This window comes from Vicugna pacos, chromosome 3 (assembly GCF_048564905.1).
Source record: "Vicugna pacos chromosome 3, VicPac4, whole genome shotgun sequence".
Lineage (NCBI taxonomy): Eukaryota > Metazoa > Chordata > Mammalia > Artiodactyla > Camelidae > Vicugna > Vicugna pacos.
In genome coordinates this window covers 42,906,197-42,924,066 of record NC_132989.1, presented here as the reverse complement: position 1 = coordinate 42,924,066, position 17,870 = coordinate 42,906,197, and the positions used below count along the sequence as shown (strand labels likewise).

Sequence of the window (17,870 nt, the reverse complement as noted above, 5' to 3'; positions counted from 1 at the left end):
CCTGTGTGCCCCACGGCCTCTGTGGCTAGGGAGGACGGTCCATGCCCGTCTCTAGATACCCTTCCCCAGATCCTGCCCCTGCTCTGAACCATTCAGGGCCCCCTTCCCAATAAAGAGTTCACATCCTCAAAAAAAAAAAAAAGGTATCTACAAAAAACTGTCAATTAGAACATCACTATTTAGCACTCACTGAATGCATCTCCTTGGTCTCCTGCAGGATTTGATTTTTAGCAACTTTAAGGAAGAAAGGGAGGTTGGTGCTTAACATCCACTGCCTACCCACACACGCGAGCCACACAACTTTGGAACACCTGGAACCACCCGTAAGTCCTGGTTTTAAGTTCAGGGAGATTTTTTTTAAGTCTAGAATTTTTGCATATATTTGCATGTTGACTTTTAAACATATGGAATCATACATACAAAAATAAGTTTGGTAGCATCCTGCTGTTTTGGAGGCCAAATGCAATTCAAAGAATTGTCATGTGTAAAGAATTCTAAATTGATTAGATTCTGGAGTATAGGAGAAAAAAAAACACATACAGTTATACTGGGACTGAAGAAAAGAAGAAAAGATACTTAAAAGCCTTCCTAAATTCACAAATGGAGCCATTTAAAAAGAAATTTACACCATAAACAGTCTAATTAAATCCATTTTAAAAATATTCCTTTAAAAATATTACCTGTAATTCTGTGTCCAATTCAATAATAAAAGAGTGGTTTTTTCTCACTCTGCACCCTGGGAATTCTGGGAGATTTCCTTAAGCTTATTGTCAAGCTGCAGAAACACCTGACAAGAGTAGAGAGCTGTGGAATCTTGACATCCTAATATCACTGAGAAACATTTTTATGTAATTGCTGTCACTTTGTGGAAAAGGAAGTAAATATAAAGCAGTTGATTTCAAGGAGGTTAACGAGTGGGTAGGATCCCTTTCTTGGCTTTCAGTTTCCTCTGAAAGAAGAATGTCTTGTGTTTTGGTCTCTTACCAAATTCCTAGTATTGACCTCCCTCATTTCCAGAATTCACATAACATCTGTTGCTGTATTTTTCAAAATAGGTTTCCTTCCCTTCTTCCAATTATACAAGCAAAATATAACTGTAAAATCAAGTTCAAATGTTTAAAGAAGGTGAAAATGTTCCAGAATTCTGTGGGCAAGTGATAACTTCATCTTCCAGATCTTTCCATTTGTGTATATAACCTATTACACATACATCATGATTTATTTTCAAAAGCCAAATTGTTTCAGATGCACTGCATGGAACTTGCTTTTTTTTCCTCACTTAACAACATATTGTGAATGTTTTCTATGCCAGTTTATGAATCTCCCTGTTGTTTTGAATCTCTTCTTAGTATTCTGGGTTTTTAACTATATCATAATTTAATCAACTAGTACCATATTGATAGACTGTTAAGTTGTTTCCAATGATTCATTACTATAGATATTTCTACAGTGATCATACTTGTATAAATTATCTTTGTGCCCATATGTGGGCATTACAGTGGGGAAGGGAGGTCAGACTGTTCCTAGAAATGGAATTGTCAGGAGAAATATATATAATGGAATACTACTCAGCCAGAAAAAGAATAAATCTTGCCATTTGTGACAACATGGATGGATCTAGAGGGAATTACACTAAGTGAAATAATAATTACACTAAGAAAAAAATGTTGTAGGATCTCACTTATATGTAGAATCTAAAAATTATAACAAACCAACAAACATAACAAAATAGAAACAGACTCATAGTACAGAGAACAAACTAGTGATTAACAGAGGGGAGGAGGGGAGGGGATTGAGTATAACAGGTGAAGGGGATTAAGAGATACAAACTTCCAGTTATAAAATGTATAAGTCACGGGGGTGTAATGATAGCATGGGGAATATAGTCAATAATGTAATAACTTTGGTTGGTTATTACAACCAACTTTGGTTACTAGGCTTATTGTGCTGATCAACTCATAATGTACATAAATGTTGAATCACTATGTTGTACACCTGAAACTAATGTAGTATTATATATCAGCCATAGTTCAATGCAAAAATAAAGAGGAAAAAAATATATTTTGAAACATGAAAGTAACATGAAATTCAAATACCAGTGTCCAAAAATAAAGTTTTATTGGAATTTTTTTAAAGGCATTTATCCTGCTATGAGGATACAGATGGTCTCTGATGAACCCTGAATTCCCGATACTCAAACACAATGTTACAAGGTTACAGAAATGAAAAAGATGGATTCTCTGTTAGGGGCATCTGTAGAACCTGCAAATATATTACTTTACATGGTAAAAGGGAATTTGCCAATGTGATTCAGTTAAGGATCTTGAGTGTGCGTTGGTGGTATAGTGATGAGCATAGCTGCCTTCCAGTTAATGATCTTGAGAGGAGGAGGTTTCTTGGGGTATTTGAGTGGACCTGATGTAGTTACAGGATTCTTATAAGAGGGGGCCAGGAGGGACAGAGAGGAGGCAGTGATGGCAGAAATGGGGAGAGATTTAAAGATGTTACCCTGCTGTCTTTGAAGATAAAGAAGGGGCCACAAGCCAAGGAGTGTGGGTGTCCTCTAGAAGCTGGAAAAGCCAAGGAAATAAATTCTCCTCTAGAACCTACAAAAGGCACGTAGACCTGCCAATAGTCTCATGGTAGCTCAGTGAAAGCCACTTCTGACTTCCAGAATTATAAAATTTTAATTTTGTGTTGTTTCAAGCTGTTAAGTGTGTGGTAATTTCTTACAACGGCATTGGAATACCGAGGATTAGAGACACTTTAATGGGATCTAGTACTTCTGCTCAACTTCGATCTGTAGAGAGGTTTCTAATGGGCAGAAATGAGGAATGGGATTCCGAGCAGAACAGTGTGGGCAAAGGCACAGAGGTGAGGATGTACGAGGTATGTCTAATAGTTACTTAAAAGCACGGGAGCCACTAGGGAAGGATAGCCGGGGAGACACATACATAGGAGACACCACCTGACCTTACATCCTCCGTGCGCGTGCGCATGCGCGGGAAGTGCTCCGAGGACCTCGGAGAGGCGGCGGAGGCGAGCCTTCTCGAACCAGGCTGAGGAAAAAGAATGCGGGGTCTTGTTCGGCTCGGCTTGCATTAGGTGAAGAAGGGCGTGGGAGGGGAACTTTGGCCCAGAGGAAGGGGATAGCCAGCAGCAAGAATCCAGCGCTGACAAGAACTGGCCAGGTAAGGAGCCGCTGAGGGGAAAGGAAGCCGGGTGCCGCGGCTAAGGATGCCTCCAGAGGCGCCACAGGAAGTTGTGAGGCAGCACCCCTAACATGGAGGCAAGGCTTGTGAGCTTCTGCAGGGAAACAAATTCTGAAGGAACTTGACACCAGTAATACGTTTGTTATTTTGTATTCCTTTGTTCTCTGTTGAATGAGAGGGCAAAGCCTTTTTAGCTGCCCCAGGGGCTGGCCAGTGAGGGAAATGGACAGTTCTTGAGGGAGAGAAAAGTAGCCTCAGGCCTTTTGGCAGCTCATGTCCTCAGACCTGTTATTTTGTTTGACAGGCAGAGAGCTGACTTGTGTGGTTTGGAAGCTGGGCGGCATTGTAGGATGGGCGGGACAGCGGAGAAGCCCTGGCAAGCCACGTGATATCGTAGCATGAACCCCGGAACTGGAAATCAGGGGGCTTGAGTTATTGACTCAGCTTCCTAGAAATGAGCTACGCGAACTCGGGCAAACGACCTTATGTCCCTTGTACTAAGTTTCCTCACGTACGAAATAGGATCTAAGCTGGGCTATGCTTGGCTGTTGTGGGGACTGCAGAGCGGCTATGGGGATGACTCCTGAAGCATTTACACTTTGACTCTATGTCCAGAAGCCCTGGGTTTCCGGGTTGATGAAGATGCTTCCAACATGCAACATGTATAGCCCAAGCCCATCCTCAGCCACTTGTCACCCAGTGACCACGCCTTGTGTTCTTTGGTTGCAAGCAGCAGGTCACTAAGCAGATCTCTCCTCCTATTTGGCCAGTAGCACAAGCTGGGAGTCCAGGGCCAGCCAGCACTGACTGATCTCACTGCTAAATTGCCAGATGGGAGGCAGAGGATACTGTTGGGTGGATGGTGTTCTTAAAGGCATGGATCCTTCCCGAAGACAGAGAGGAAGACAGCAGAATGGGAAGCCACAGAAAGTGGGGAACACAGCAAAGTATGCTTTGATCATCCATGTAAAAGTGCAACAAAGTAATAAGCAAATATTCTAAAATAAGCAGGCAGCAAAATTTCTAATGTATCATAAGAAAAATAATTGGGCTTCAAAAAAAATTCCCCTGGAAATTTGCATTGAGGACCGCCATTCATCTCCAGATTTCAAGGGATTGACCATATGAGTCATACATTGAGAAAGAATTTTTGAATCAGCCATAGGCTAAGTGTTCCAGCTGTAGGCAGGACTAATGCTGGAAATCAAGATTTCAAGGGTAACCTAGGGTCACCACTCAGAGTTCAGTCTGTGTATTTTCTTGGAAAATGTTGGACTACCAGGCCTCTTCCTGAGACTGGATATGGGGCAGGTGATTCAGTAAGACTTAAAGTTAATTCAAGTTCAGACACTGGCAGGGGGGCTACTTGACACAGGAACACCTTCCTGGCAGCAAAATGTACAGAAAACACTGCCTTTCTGCCCTGGAAAAGTTGATGGTTTTGTTGCATTGAAGTTGTACTGGCAGATTTAATTGAATAATTTCTTACTGTCCTGTCTAATTTGATGATTTGGTGAATCATGTAGGTCTCCTTCGATGTCATCAATCAAGGAAACTAAAGGAGAACTTGGGGCCATGCCAGGTAAGTTACAGCGCAAGAAGAAGAACCAGAGCGAAGGGAGGTGGCTTCATATTTCATAGAAATAAGTTTTTTTTAATACATAGTTGTTATATCTGTGAATTGAAGAAAGAAGCCTGTGCCAGCTAAACTTATTTCCTCGTGGCCATTTTGTTAATTGCTAAAAGACAGATTGCCTTTGACATGAAAATCCAGAACTTGCTTTCCACTGCCATTAAGAATAACTGCAGGGGCATACCTGATGCTTATGCCAAGAAACTTGTTCTAGAAAGTAGAATTCAGAGAACTCTCGCGGGACTTTGAAGTAGCTGGTGAAGCGAGTAGCATGTCAACATCCTGGATATTTTGTGTTCGGTCACCATTAAGGAGAAGAATCAAGCCCTGGAAACCTGCCAGACAAATAAATGTTCAGCGAGGTTGGAGTGCTTTGCTTTGAGTGTGTTTGAATGAAGTGATGGATGCCCCGGGGAGGGGGGGTTGGGAAGTTGAGTGCAGAAAGCAGATTTGTGTGCAGCACAACTGGTCATCTCTCAGCTGCACTCTTCCTGCTGGGCTGAGAGACCCGAGGCTTCCTTCATGTCCTGATTTCAACCCTGCAGGCCTTCCCACCACTCCATTCCCTGACCCCTAATCGAGATCTCTCTGTTAAAATCTTCGAGGAAGTTAGCATCGAGGAGACAGCCTAGGATTTTCAGAAAGACAGGCAGTTAAAAATGATGCCACGCTTTGCAGACAAGAGAGAGGTTCAGAATAAAGAGGAGAAAGGCTGTTACCCTGACATTCATGTCACCTGCATCTCCTTCTTTTCCTTTTCTAGACTTCAGGGCCTTGATGTTAATGCTTTCTGACATCTGTATTAACCCCTGAATTGTGTCCCTTCTAAATTCACGTGTTGTAGCCCTAGCCTCTAGAATCTCAGAATGTGGTATTTGGAGATAAGGCCTTTAAAGAGGTGATGATGAATTTGTAAGTGAGTCCTAATAGGACTGGTGTCCTTATAAGAGGAGTGAGAGACACCAGGGGTGTGTGTGCACAGAGGAGGGGCCAGGTGAGGACACAGCGAGAAGGCGGCCAGCCACAAGCCAAGGAGGGAGGCCTTGGGAGAAACTAGTCCTGCTGACACCTTGATTTCAGGCTTCCAGCCTCCAGACCATGAGACTGTCATGCAGTCTGCAGTATTTTGTTCTGGTGGCCCTAGCAAAGGAAGACAATCCCAGTATTGGCAACATTGGCAAACAGCTTTGGGGGTAATTTTTCCTTTTAATTCAAACAATAATGACCATAAACAAAAAACACAGTCAGTTGTCTGGAATCCTGTCCTTTGCCACGTGGGGATCTGGTCTCACATTCCTCTCTTATCTTCCTACCACCCCTAGTGAGCTTTTGAGAGTTTGCTTAGGAATGTTGTCATGTTCCATTCAGTGACTTGGTCCCCCCTGCACCCCTCAGCCAGCTTTCTTGCTCTGATAGTCCTTGCTTACTTGTCATTCATCTTTTGCCATCTTGTAACTTGCTTCCTCCTTAAGTGCTAACAGCGAACCCTCCCGTATGGACGTGGGTAATTCCTCCAAGTTGCAGAGACTCTGCAGCAGTGTTTAACAAAGGCTTATTGAAGTATTAGGTGGAAGAGGAGGCAATAATAATGCAAAAAGAGAAAATTAAAAGCTGGCTTCTGGATAGGGTGTGTCTGTCCTAGCATCTCCTTCTAGAAGCTTCCACAGGCTGCCTCGGTCCTGAGCTCCCTATACCCTGTCCTGAAGGGACCACCTCACCTCTGTTCACAGGACTGAGCCTGTTTTCCTTTAGCCAGAATCGAGGCCTGCATCCTTGTCTCAGTCCCAAGAAAAGGGAAGAGTACTACTAATGGAGGCGGGATCAAGGTGGGGCTTATTTTCTGCCCTGGGTGTTTGGGTGACCCAGGAAAACCACACCCTCTGAGAACATCCCACACCCATTCATAGGGTCTGACTCACCCCTAGCAAGGCAATTCCGTGATTCTGTGCCTCATTCCTCCAAGCCTGGCACACGGTTGTAGAACTAAAGGGAGTAGTATGCAGGAGACGGCTCATTTGATCGTTAATTAAAAATTAATTTTAAAACAATCACAAAATGACTGTGGTGTGTGAGAGACTCCATTCTTGGATTTAGTAAAGAGCAAAAGAATCCAGCCTCAGGTTACTGCTTTTCCAAAGGGTTTCTTCATGGTGGCTGAAAGTTGTAAACAAATAAAAAAGAAATCTTTCCCCGTGAAAGAAGAAAGTTTAGGGATAAGGAGGGACATGGCTCAAAAGTGTATGCTTTTCCCATACTCTTCTTTCCCAACTGTAATTTTCTAACACACCTTCTAGAAAGATGGCAACCATCAAAGAGACGTCCCGATGCAGACTGGAAACTGCACCGCACTGTAAAAATAACAACAGCAGCAACCATAATAGTAATAATAATATAGGCACCATCTGTTTGGGTCTTATGTGAGAGGCATGGCCTTATTGCTTTTCAAACATTATCTTGATTAGTCTTCATCTCAACCTATTCTGAAGTAGGCAGTATTAACCTCCATTTTCTAGATGAAACTGGATTTAGAAAGTGAAGCAATTTACCCATTAATCTCACCTCTCAGAAAGCATTCTTTTTTTTTCTTAACCTTTACTCTTTACTTTTTTCTTTCTAAGCTGATTTCAGGGATATTTTATCCAAGAGAACGTGACATTGACAGTATTTCACTTACTTGGATACTGGCATTCCTCTTGATCAGGGTCATTCATAATGATAGTTTGTTCTTCCCAGGAAAGCCTAATATCCTGAGTTGATTTTGGAAAACTTAAATGATTTTAAGATAAGCTTCTTTTAGGTTGGTAATTAAATTCATGTTGACCAAGATTCAATGAGGGGCTACTAGAAAGGCCACCATGTACACTGTGCATGCGGATACCAAGTTGAACAAGAGACCATTCCCACTTCAAGGATTTTGCATGAGTGTTATAAACTAAAGCCTCCTCTTTAAGGGCAAGCTCTCTACATGCTCTGGACTTGGTACATGCTGTCTGTAGAATGTTTCAGGTAGGATGATTTTAAGCTCATCCCTGATACTCTGAGAATAGGAATCAAATTCAACCACATGATCCATTTGAAATATCATCTGGAAACAATTAAGGACCAGCAGCCTTTCCAAATGGCTCACAAGTGATCCTCTTGGCAGTTGGTGGCCAAATATTTGCGGAGAAGAGAAAGCTCACTCTTTTCTAGCCGCAAATGAAAATATATTGATTGTTAAAGCTTGATTCTTCTTTAAATGGTCTTTTGGGAGGGGCCAAGGGGACAGGCTGTCAGGTAACTAGGAAGCACACACCCTGTGACAGTCACTGGTCTAAGTAATCCCCGACTTACCAGCAAAACATTGAGAAAAGGAATGAGCAGATTGGGCAATGACAAACCATGGGCAGCCAGAGGTTGGAGCTACTAAGATTTCTTGGGTTGGAAAGTGATGTCAAGAAATTTCACATTGCACAACAGCATCTTATTTCAAAAGAGAAAAAGAATACTCGTCTACCATTCAGAAAAACTAATGATCACTAGTGGATAGTTCTAGTGAGCAATATCTGTCTGATGGAAACAATGCTATTATTTACGTGGATTCGTTTTTTAATGCTCATATTGTTATGAGATCTGCTTTCCGTTGAGGAACACAGACACTGCGCTCGGGTGGCATCATTTTAGCTCAGAATCCAGTGGGATCATCCCAGTCAGTGAACGTGGCTGTGGCCTAACTCATAGTCCTTAGATGGTTTCGTCTTTGTGAGCCCCTTCTCCATTTAAAAGTTAAAATTAAATTTTACAACTGCCTTGGTATAAAGACAAATACAACTCCAGGTTGGATTCATGGATATATACTCATATTTAGTAAAGTCCTTTTTCGTTCTGATCCCAAAAGGGAGTAAAGTGAAAATGTTTTTGTAGGCTCCTAAAAGCACAGTGGGCTCTAGGAGAAGGGGGCCCAGTGCCCATCTGAAAATCCTCTTTACCAGACTCTCCTGCAGCCAAGGGCAGCCTTGTGATATCAGCTCAGGGTCTCTTGGAAATTCTGGAAGGGGTGATGCTTCCTTCTTCCTTTTTCTTTCCACCTGGAATTAAGGACAGGAAACTCATCAACACAGCAGCCGTCTTGTAACCGTGAGGTGGTACTGTCTTCCTACTGAGGACAGTGGAGCAGAAAATAGAAGGAACCTTGCCTCTGAATGGTATTTTCAGTTGCAGCATTAGCCAAAAGTCTTGTTAGATGAGGGAGGAGAAAAGATAAACCCTACTTGTTGAAGCTAATGGGGATTTGGGTTTTTTGATATGAGCAGCTAACTTCTCTCCTAACTCAGCTGATGCCTCAGGGCCTCAGCACTGTTCTTTGGGTTCCGTACAACTAGGACTTCACACAAATCTGTTCTCAGCATCAGGAAGCGGCCTGAAGATGTGGGGATATATGTAGTAGCTACTGGCACGGAGAGCTCACTAGTTCTCCGAGAATACATACAGAGTGAAGCAGCGTTGCCCTTTCCAGGTGCGACTACTAAGCCACTGGCCCCTAAGGAACTACGCTCATTGTAATGAACCTGCGGGAGTCTTCCCTGCATCACGAGAACAGGCCCTTGAGAGCAGACTTCCACTGCCGACCCACAGCTGATTCCTCTACGTTTGCAGCTGCTGAGAGGTCTGAAAGGGAAGGTGCAATAGGAAAGATAACCGACCCATCTTTTCAGAGCTATTTGGCTGCTGGATCGACCCCTCAATGGTGGGGTAGAAGGCTCCAGGTCCTCCATGGTTGAAGGACAGAGTCCCCCTGCAGGAGGAGGTCAGTGCACAGACTTGGGTTGGGCCCGCTCCTGCCCTTTTGGAACCCCCCGGAGCAGGCAGGCATGGGTCCCTGGATCAGGGGCTGGGCTGGATTCCTCAGCAAGCTTGTAGCAGCAAATGAAAAATCAATTGTGAAATAAAAGCTGTATTAGAAAAGTTTCTTGATTGAATTCCTAGGGCAAAAGAGCCAGGATGTTGAACATGTAAAGAGCAGTAGTCTCTGTAAGTCTACTCTGAGAAAGTCAGACGAATTATTTTAGGTAAAGGGCTTTTGGGGAGAACCTACTGTACCTGGGGGCTGGCGACCTAGGTAATCTCTTTAACAATTTTTATTTCTGTTTTTGTCACTTGTTTGTTTATCCAACAAACATTTATTCACCACTGGTGTGTGTCAAACTGAGGGAAACAGACTCCATTCCTGCCTTCTAATGAGCTGGTAGGGCAGATTAGATGAAAACAAAGACAAAATAGGCCAACCAACTGGTGACAGCTGTGATGAAAATGTCATGGAGGAGGGGAGGTAGCCTGAGGTTTTGGAACAGTGGTTTCTAAGCTTGTTTGCATTATTAGACTCACCTGAGGATCTTTTTAAACTCCCAAAGGCCATGCCGTACCTCAGGTAGCCACAGTGTCCGGGGTGGGTCGCAAATACTGGTATATTTTGAAGCTCTCTACAGGATTCCAACGTGCAAACAAGTTTGGGAACCACTGATGCAGAGGAGAGGGTTGGCCCTTTTCCTCAAGAAAACATTAGGGGCATTCTGAACTGAGCCCCACAATCATGCTGCTCAAAGTGGAGTCCCTGAGAGCTTGTTAGAAAAGCAGAACCTCGGCGTCCACCCCAGACTTACTGAATCAGGTTCTGCATTTAACAAGCCCCTCAGGTGATGGTAGATACAGCAGAGTTCAAGAAGCATTGCAAAGCAGTCATTCTCAAAATGCCATCCCCAGATCAGCATCGCTGGGAAATGTGTTAGAAATGCAAATTCTCACCTCCACTCCAGATGTACAGAATCAGAAACTCTGAGGGTGGTTTAACAGACTCACCAGGTGATTCTGAAGCACACTGATGTTTGAGAAACACTGGCTCAAAATCTGCTTTCTACATATGAGGAGGAGTGGATGTCAAGGGCATGGACTCAGGAAATTCAGACAGACTGTAAGGGAACCACGAATGACAAGAAGTGGGAGGGAAGATTGGAGAAATACCCCAGGCAGAGAATTGAAGGCCCTCAATACTCTTTCAAAATGTCCCTCAAAAGTAATATGTCTATTATAACAATGCTGCGAGATAAAATTTTTTTCTTTCCTTTTTTTTAAAATTGAAATATAATCAGTTTACAATGTTGTGTCAATTTCTGGTGTACAGCATAATGTTTCAGTCATACGTATACATACATATATTCATTTTCCTGTTCTTTATTATAGGTTACTACAAGATACTGAATATAGTTCCTTGTGGTATACAGTAGAAACATGATTTTTATCTATTTTATATGTAGTAGTTAGTATCTGCAAATTTCAGACTCCCAATTTATCCTGTCCCATCCCCTTTCTACCCTATAACTGTAAGTTTGTTTTCTATATCTGTGAGTCTGTTTCTGTTTTGTAGATAAATTCATTTGTGTCTGTTTTGTTTTTCTGTTTTTTGTTTTAGATTCCATGCATGAATGATATCATACGGCATTTTTCTTTCTTTTTCTGGCTTACCTCGCTTAGAATGATGATCTCCAGGTCCATCCATGTTGCTATATATGGCATTATTTTTTTCTTTTTTATGCTGAATAGTATTCCGTGGTATAAATACACTGTAACTTTATCCACTCATCTGTCAATGGACATTTAGGTTGTTTCCATGTCTTGGCTATTGTAAATAGTGCTGATATGAACATAGGGGTGCATGGATCTTTTTGAATTAGAATTCCCTCCAGATATATGCCCAGGAGTAGGATTGCTGTATCATACAGATGAAAGATTTTTGATCCTTCTGTATATGCTTGACTTCAAAGAAATTAAAAAAAGCAGACACCCTTTTTTCTTTGGGGTTTGGAACCCCAAATGTGTTGTCCATCTACACTATTCAACTTAGTCACTCTTTCCATTCTCTGGATATCTATTTTCAGACATTTGATTCATGCTTAAAGACTAAAGATTTACTGCAATTAGAAATATTCAGAGAAATGTACTGAGAACTCTTGACAATCTGAAAAAAAATTTTCAACATTATTGGAATTAATAGTCTTGCTAGGTAACTGTTAGGAAGAGGATAGCATTCCTGTGTTTGTAAATGAGTGAAGTCAGATTAAATAGATGACATTATTTCTTAGTCAAGATAAATTGTACTCTACCACTTCTTGATGAAAGGATGCACTTTCTATATGGTTAATTCCGAAAGGAATTATTTCAGGAGGGCTTTGGTCTATGAATATTATGTGAATATAATGTGAACGTTCATGTGTTTGTGTCTGTGTGTGTGTTAACTAATATTTTCATGTTTCTGAATTGTTTTCTCTGGTAATGGATAATTTTTCCTTTTATCAGGGCACACCTATATTTTCTACAGTAAGCATATATAACTTGTGCAGTAAATTTTTTTTCTCAAGAAGAAAAATATGTTACAAAGTAAATGGAATAAAATTCTGCTCCATATAAAGTAAACAAATCCTACAGAGGCCCTGAGCAAGGAGCCACCAGCCCTGGAGAGGGCCTCCCTGCCACCCTGCCTGGCCCCAGGGCTGCCAATTCCATTACAATTGATCCCCTTTTTTAATCTACTTTTTATACTGAGATTCTTTGTAAGCTTAAAAAAAAATAGACTTGATTATAAACAATGTTTAAAAACTTCTGACCTGAAGAATAGGTACATGGATCCCTGAATGATTCTAAAATGGCAGTTTTCTTAACTGCAAAACAGGCAGGACAGGGTAAGCTACTGTGGAATAAAGCCGTGCTGGGTTTTTGAGAAAGGGAAGACCCATTTGCTTTCCTGGTCAGGTGAGGTAGTGATGTGGATGTTCACTTAGGGAAGTTGTGTGACTTTTGCTGCATTAGTTATGGTTCTCCAGAGAAATAGAGCTAACAGGAGATACATATATATGTATACACACACACACCTGTGTATATGTATATGTATACGTATATGTATGTGCATGTATGTATTTATTATAAGGAATTGGCTCATGTGATCATGGAGGATAACAAGTCCCCAGATCTGTAGACAACACACTGGAGCCCTAGAAGAGCTTGTGGTATAGTTCTAGTACAAAAGCCTTCTGGGCTTGAGACCCAGAAGAGTCGCTGTTTCACTTTGAGTCCAAACAGGAAAAATAAATAAATTTTCCAGCTTGAAGGCTGTCATTCAAGAGGAGTCCTCTTTTATTTAGGGGCATGTCAGACTTTTGTTCCGTTCAGGCCTTCACCTGATTAGACGAGGCCCACCCACAGGGGAGGGCCACCTGCTTCACTTAGTCTATTGATTTAAATATTAACTGCATCCAAAATCACTCTCACAGAAACACTGAGAATAATGTTTGACCAGATATCTGGGAACCCTGTGGCCCAGTCAAACTGACACATGAAATGAACCATCCTATCCACTTAGAAAAATCTGACCTAGGTTAGATTTATTCCCAGATATTTTATTACTTTGGGTGCTGTTTTAAAGGGGATTGTTTCTTTACTTTCTTTTTCTGTTGATTCATCGTTAGTGTAAAGAAATGCAACTGATTTTGAACTATAAACCATTGATGAAGGAAATTAAAGAAGACTTTAAAAAATGGAAAGATACTCCATGTTCTTGGATTGGAAGAATCAATATTGTTAAAATGGTCACACTGCCCAAGGCAATCTACAGATTTAATGCAATCCCTATGAAATCACCCAGGACATATTTCACAGAACTAGAACAAATCATAATAAAATTTATATGGAACCACCAAAGACCTAGAATTGCCAAAGCATTACTGAAGAGAAAGAAAGAGTCTGGAGGAATAACTCTCCCAGACTTCAGACAATACTATAGAGCTACAGTCATCAAGACAGCATGGTATCGGTACCAAAACAGACATATAGACCAATGGAATAGATTAGAGAGCCCAGAAATGAACCCACAAACTTATGATCAACTAATCTTGGACAAAGGAGGCAAGAATATACAATGGAATAAAGACAGTCTCTTCAGCAAATGGTGTTGGGAAAACTGCACAGCAGCATGTAAAACAATGAAGCTAGAACACTCCCTTACACCATAGACAAAAATCAACTCAAAATGGATCAAAGGCTTAAACATAAGACAAGATACAATAAACCTCCTAGAGGAAAACATAGGCAAAACATTATCTGACATACATCTCAAAAATGTTCTCCTAGAACACTGTACTCAAGCAATAGAAATAAAAGCAAGAATAAACAAATGGGACCTAATGAAACTTACAAGCTTCTGCACAGCAAAGGAAACCAGAAGTAAAACAAAAAGGCAACCTACAGAATGGGAGAAAATTTTTGCAAATGAAACCGACAAAGGCTTGATCTCCAGAATATATAAGCAGCTCATACGACTCAATGAGAAAAAAATAAACAACCCAATCCAAAAATGGGCAGAAGACCTAAACAAGCAATTCTCCAAGGAAGACATACAAATGATCAAAAAGCACATGAAAAAATGCTCAATATCACTAATTATCATAGAAATGCAAGTCAAAACTACAATGAGGTATCACCTCACACCAGTCAGAATGGCCGTCATTCAAAAATCCACAAATGACAAATGCTGGAGAGGCTGTGGAGAAAGGGGAACCCTCCTACACTGCTGGTGGGAATGCAGTTTGGTGCAGCCACTATGGGAAACAGTGTGGAGATTCCTCAAAAGACTAGGAATAGACTTACCATATGACCCAGGAATCCCACTCCTGGGCTTGTATCCAGAAGGAAATCTACTTCAAAATGACACCTGCACCCCAATGTTCATAGCAGCACTATTTACAGTAGCCAAAACATGGAAACAGCCTAAATGTCCATCAACAGGTGACTGGATAAAGAAGATATGGTATATTTATACAATGGAATACTACTCAGCTATAAAAACCAACAACATAATGCCATTTGCAGCAACATGGATGCTCCTGGAGAATGTCATTCTAAGTGAAGTAAGCCAGAAAGAGAAGGAAAAATACCATATGGGATCGCTCATATGTGGAATCTAAAAAACAAAAACAAACAAACAAACAAAAACAAAGAGTAAATACAGGACAGAAATAGACTCACAGACAGAGAATACAGACTTGTGGTTGCCAGGGGGGTGGAGAGTGGGAAGGGATAGACTGGGATTTCAAAATTGTAGAATAGATAAACAAGATTACACTGTATATCACAGGGAAATATACACAAAATGTTATGATAACTCACAGAGAAAAAAAATGTGACAATGAGTGTGTATATGTCCATGAATGACTGAAAAATTGTGCTGAACACTGGAATTTGACACAACATTGTAAAATGATTATAGATCAATAAAAAATGTTAAAAAAAAATCTGACCTAGATGGAGGTCAGACCACATCTATAGAACTGAGCTTTTCCTGGGTTACTTACTTTTTGCTCCCCAACAACTTGCCTTCCAGGTTGTTCACCTGAGCCCATCCTGACTGCTCAGTTAACAGAGTCTGAGGGGCTTGAGGCCAACCTGAAGACACTTCCTTGGAGAATCTTCACCCTGTACCGTCATCTGGGGCTCCAGTATCTGGCATCATCAGAAAGGTACCTGTGAAATGAGAATACCCACAGCCCTCTTAAGATTTTGTGAATCTTAAATTAGCCCAAATCATCAAAAACTATACCAATGGCAATTTCTACTATTAATTTTTAGTAGGAAAACTAAAAGCCTATGAAAAAAATCATCGACTTACACTATTTTTACATTAATAATGACTATTTGGGACTGTAAACTCCCGAGGCGAGCAGAAACCAGACCACAGTTGTATAGTAGCTAGGCAGGCGTCGTCCACAGACGTGTGCTTAGTACAAATTTAGCTGATGACAAAAGAATAGTTTTTAATCTTTTCCAATTGGCTTAAAATACCCTTGCACACTAAGTATATCTTCCAGAAATAGGGTTGCCAGATAAAATTCAGGATGCCCAGTTAAATCTGAATTGCAGATAAATAATGAATATTTTTTAGTATAAGTATGCTCCATGCAAATCATTAGTTGTTTGTCTGAAATTCAAATTTAACTAGGCATTCTGTATTTTTATTTGTTAAATTTGGCAACCTAGTCAGAAAGAGAGTTGGCAAAATTTTATGTTCAAACTGAACATTAACACTTTCTTAAGTGATGAATATTTAAAATACACCATGTGAAAAATATTATAATGGTTCATACAACTGTTTGGCATTTACAAATGATTACTTAAAAAGCTAATGGACTTAAGTATATGTTTTGGCCTTATTAGTTTCATTAGTAAGATGAGGATAATAATATTTAATATACAAGACTGTCTCAAAGTTTACCTGAGATTATTTGTGAGAAAGTTCTTTGTAAATAGACCCCAGAAAAGAGTCTCAGGGAAGCATGAACTTTGCTGTCTTTGAATGAGTCCCATTGCTGCCATTTATTGCTGTTGTGACCTGGGAAAAGCTACTCAACCTCTCTGTGCCTCATTTTCTCCTCCATAATGAGGATAATAATAAAACTGACCCCATAGGATTTTTATGAGATGGAGAAGAGAAAATGCATATGTAGTGCTTAGTGCATAATAAAGCACTTCATATAAATGTTAGATTGTATTAAAAACCTAGAAAGGGTCCCTTCCTAGAAAGTCACTTACATATGATAGTAGGACATTATGGATTTAACTTCAGGTATAAACTCCTCTGTGTGAGGGTTCCTTAAAATAGGGCATGTTTTGCTCCTGCACCATCAAGTGCTCATGCAGTGTTTTTGATGAACTGGGCTGAATACCGCAGGTGAGGCTCTTTCTGCTGTCCTCTTCCTGAATACTAAGGATAGTGACTCTCTTCCTACTCTGAGCATGTCGTTACCGGCTTTCATGCAAGTGCAGCAAGCCCCCCAAGGTTTGAATCAGTTCAGGTCATTCTTGTTTTAACTTCGTAAAGAGCATTACCAACATCGGGAAAAATACAGCAACTTTTAAAATTACTACTTTCACCTTAGAAATCAGCCTGGTGGGGCAATAACGGTGGAGATGCAGCCATACTCCTTCCTGTGGAGCCTTGGTGTGCTCCTTCAGCAGAAAGAAGCTTCAAGAAATCATTAAGCATGAGAGGTTCACCTGTTAGGTCAGATCTCAGACCAACAGGCTGAGCTTAGTGAGGCCCTGGGGACCGTAATGGGCTTGTCTGTCTCCCAAGGGGGTTGAAAATTCAGGTTAAGATCAAAAATTACAAGGTGAAAGGTCACCCATCTTTTTTTTGTAAATCAGAGCAGCCTTGCTTCTATTATGTTAGAAGGTTTTAGATTCCTCATGGGTGATGAATATTTACACTAAACTCATGACCAATGAATATATGCTCTCAAATGTTCCCCCTGGAATTATTCAGGTTTTCTGGTGCTTCATGAAAGAGGAGGGATGGTTGGATCCCAGTCCTCCTATTTTTCTCCCAACGTTCGAGTTTATTTCATTAACGAGCTGATCAGCAGTCATTTGTTCCAGTAATTATATTGTGTCTTGTTAACCCTCCTGTCTAAAATCCCACATTTTAAAAAGTAAATATTACTACTACAGCACAGAGGCATGCTTTATCGGATGAATTGCCAAGTTTTTTTAGTGGAGCTCTTAAAAAAAAAAAAGATGAAATTGATAAAGTTAGGACAAAAAAGGGAGTTGGGCTCTGTGACTCCTTCTTTCCGGCCAGCTCTGCCTGCTGGCACTGAGCCTCCTCTCACCCCCCTCATCCCCACCCACTCACATTTCTCCAGGCAGCTGGGCCAGGATTTCATACAGGAAAGGCTTTATGCCACATGGCTCTTTCAGACGTCACATCTAAATCATCTTCATTAGCCTTGAAAACTTGGATCCCTAGCGGGGTTCCTGGCACCCCAAACAGCGGAAGCCCTGTGTGTGAGCTCGAGGCACGAAGCCACGGAGGCAACGGCACCCTCTGGGTGAAATGCATTTTCAACCACTCGTGTGCCACTGAGCTGCTGCTTCTCTAATCCTTTTGCTGAAAGGAGACTTCAAAATATTTGGGGCATATGAGATTTACCACGCATGTTACACAG

At 41.1% G+C, this 17,870-nt stretch overlaps 1 long non-coding RNA gene across 1 annotated transcript in view; it reads left to right on the top strand.

Moving 5' to 3' along the window:
* The first annotated feature begins 178 nt into the window (after positions 1-178).
* Positions 179-17,870, top strand: part of LOC140695419 (uncharacterized) — a 31,234-nt gene continuing 13,542 nt past the window's right edge. The window contains exons 1-3 of the long non-coding RNA XR_012071120.1: positions 179-323; positions 4,739-4,794; positions 15,251-15,386. This is a non-coding gene — a long non-coding RNA (uncharacterized lncRNA). The remainder of the gene's footprint in view (positions 324-4,738; positions 4,795-15,250; positions 15,387-17,870) is intronic.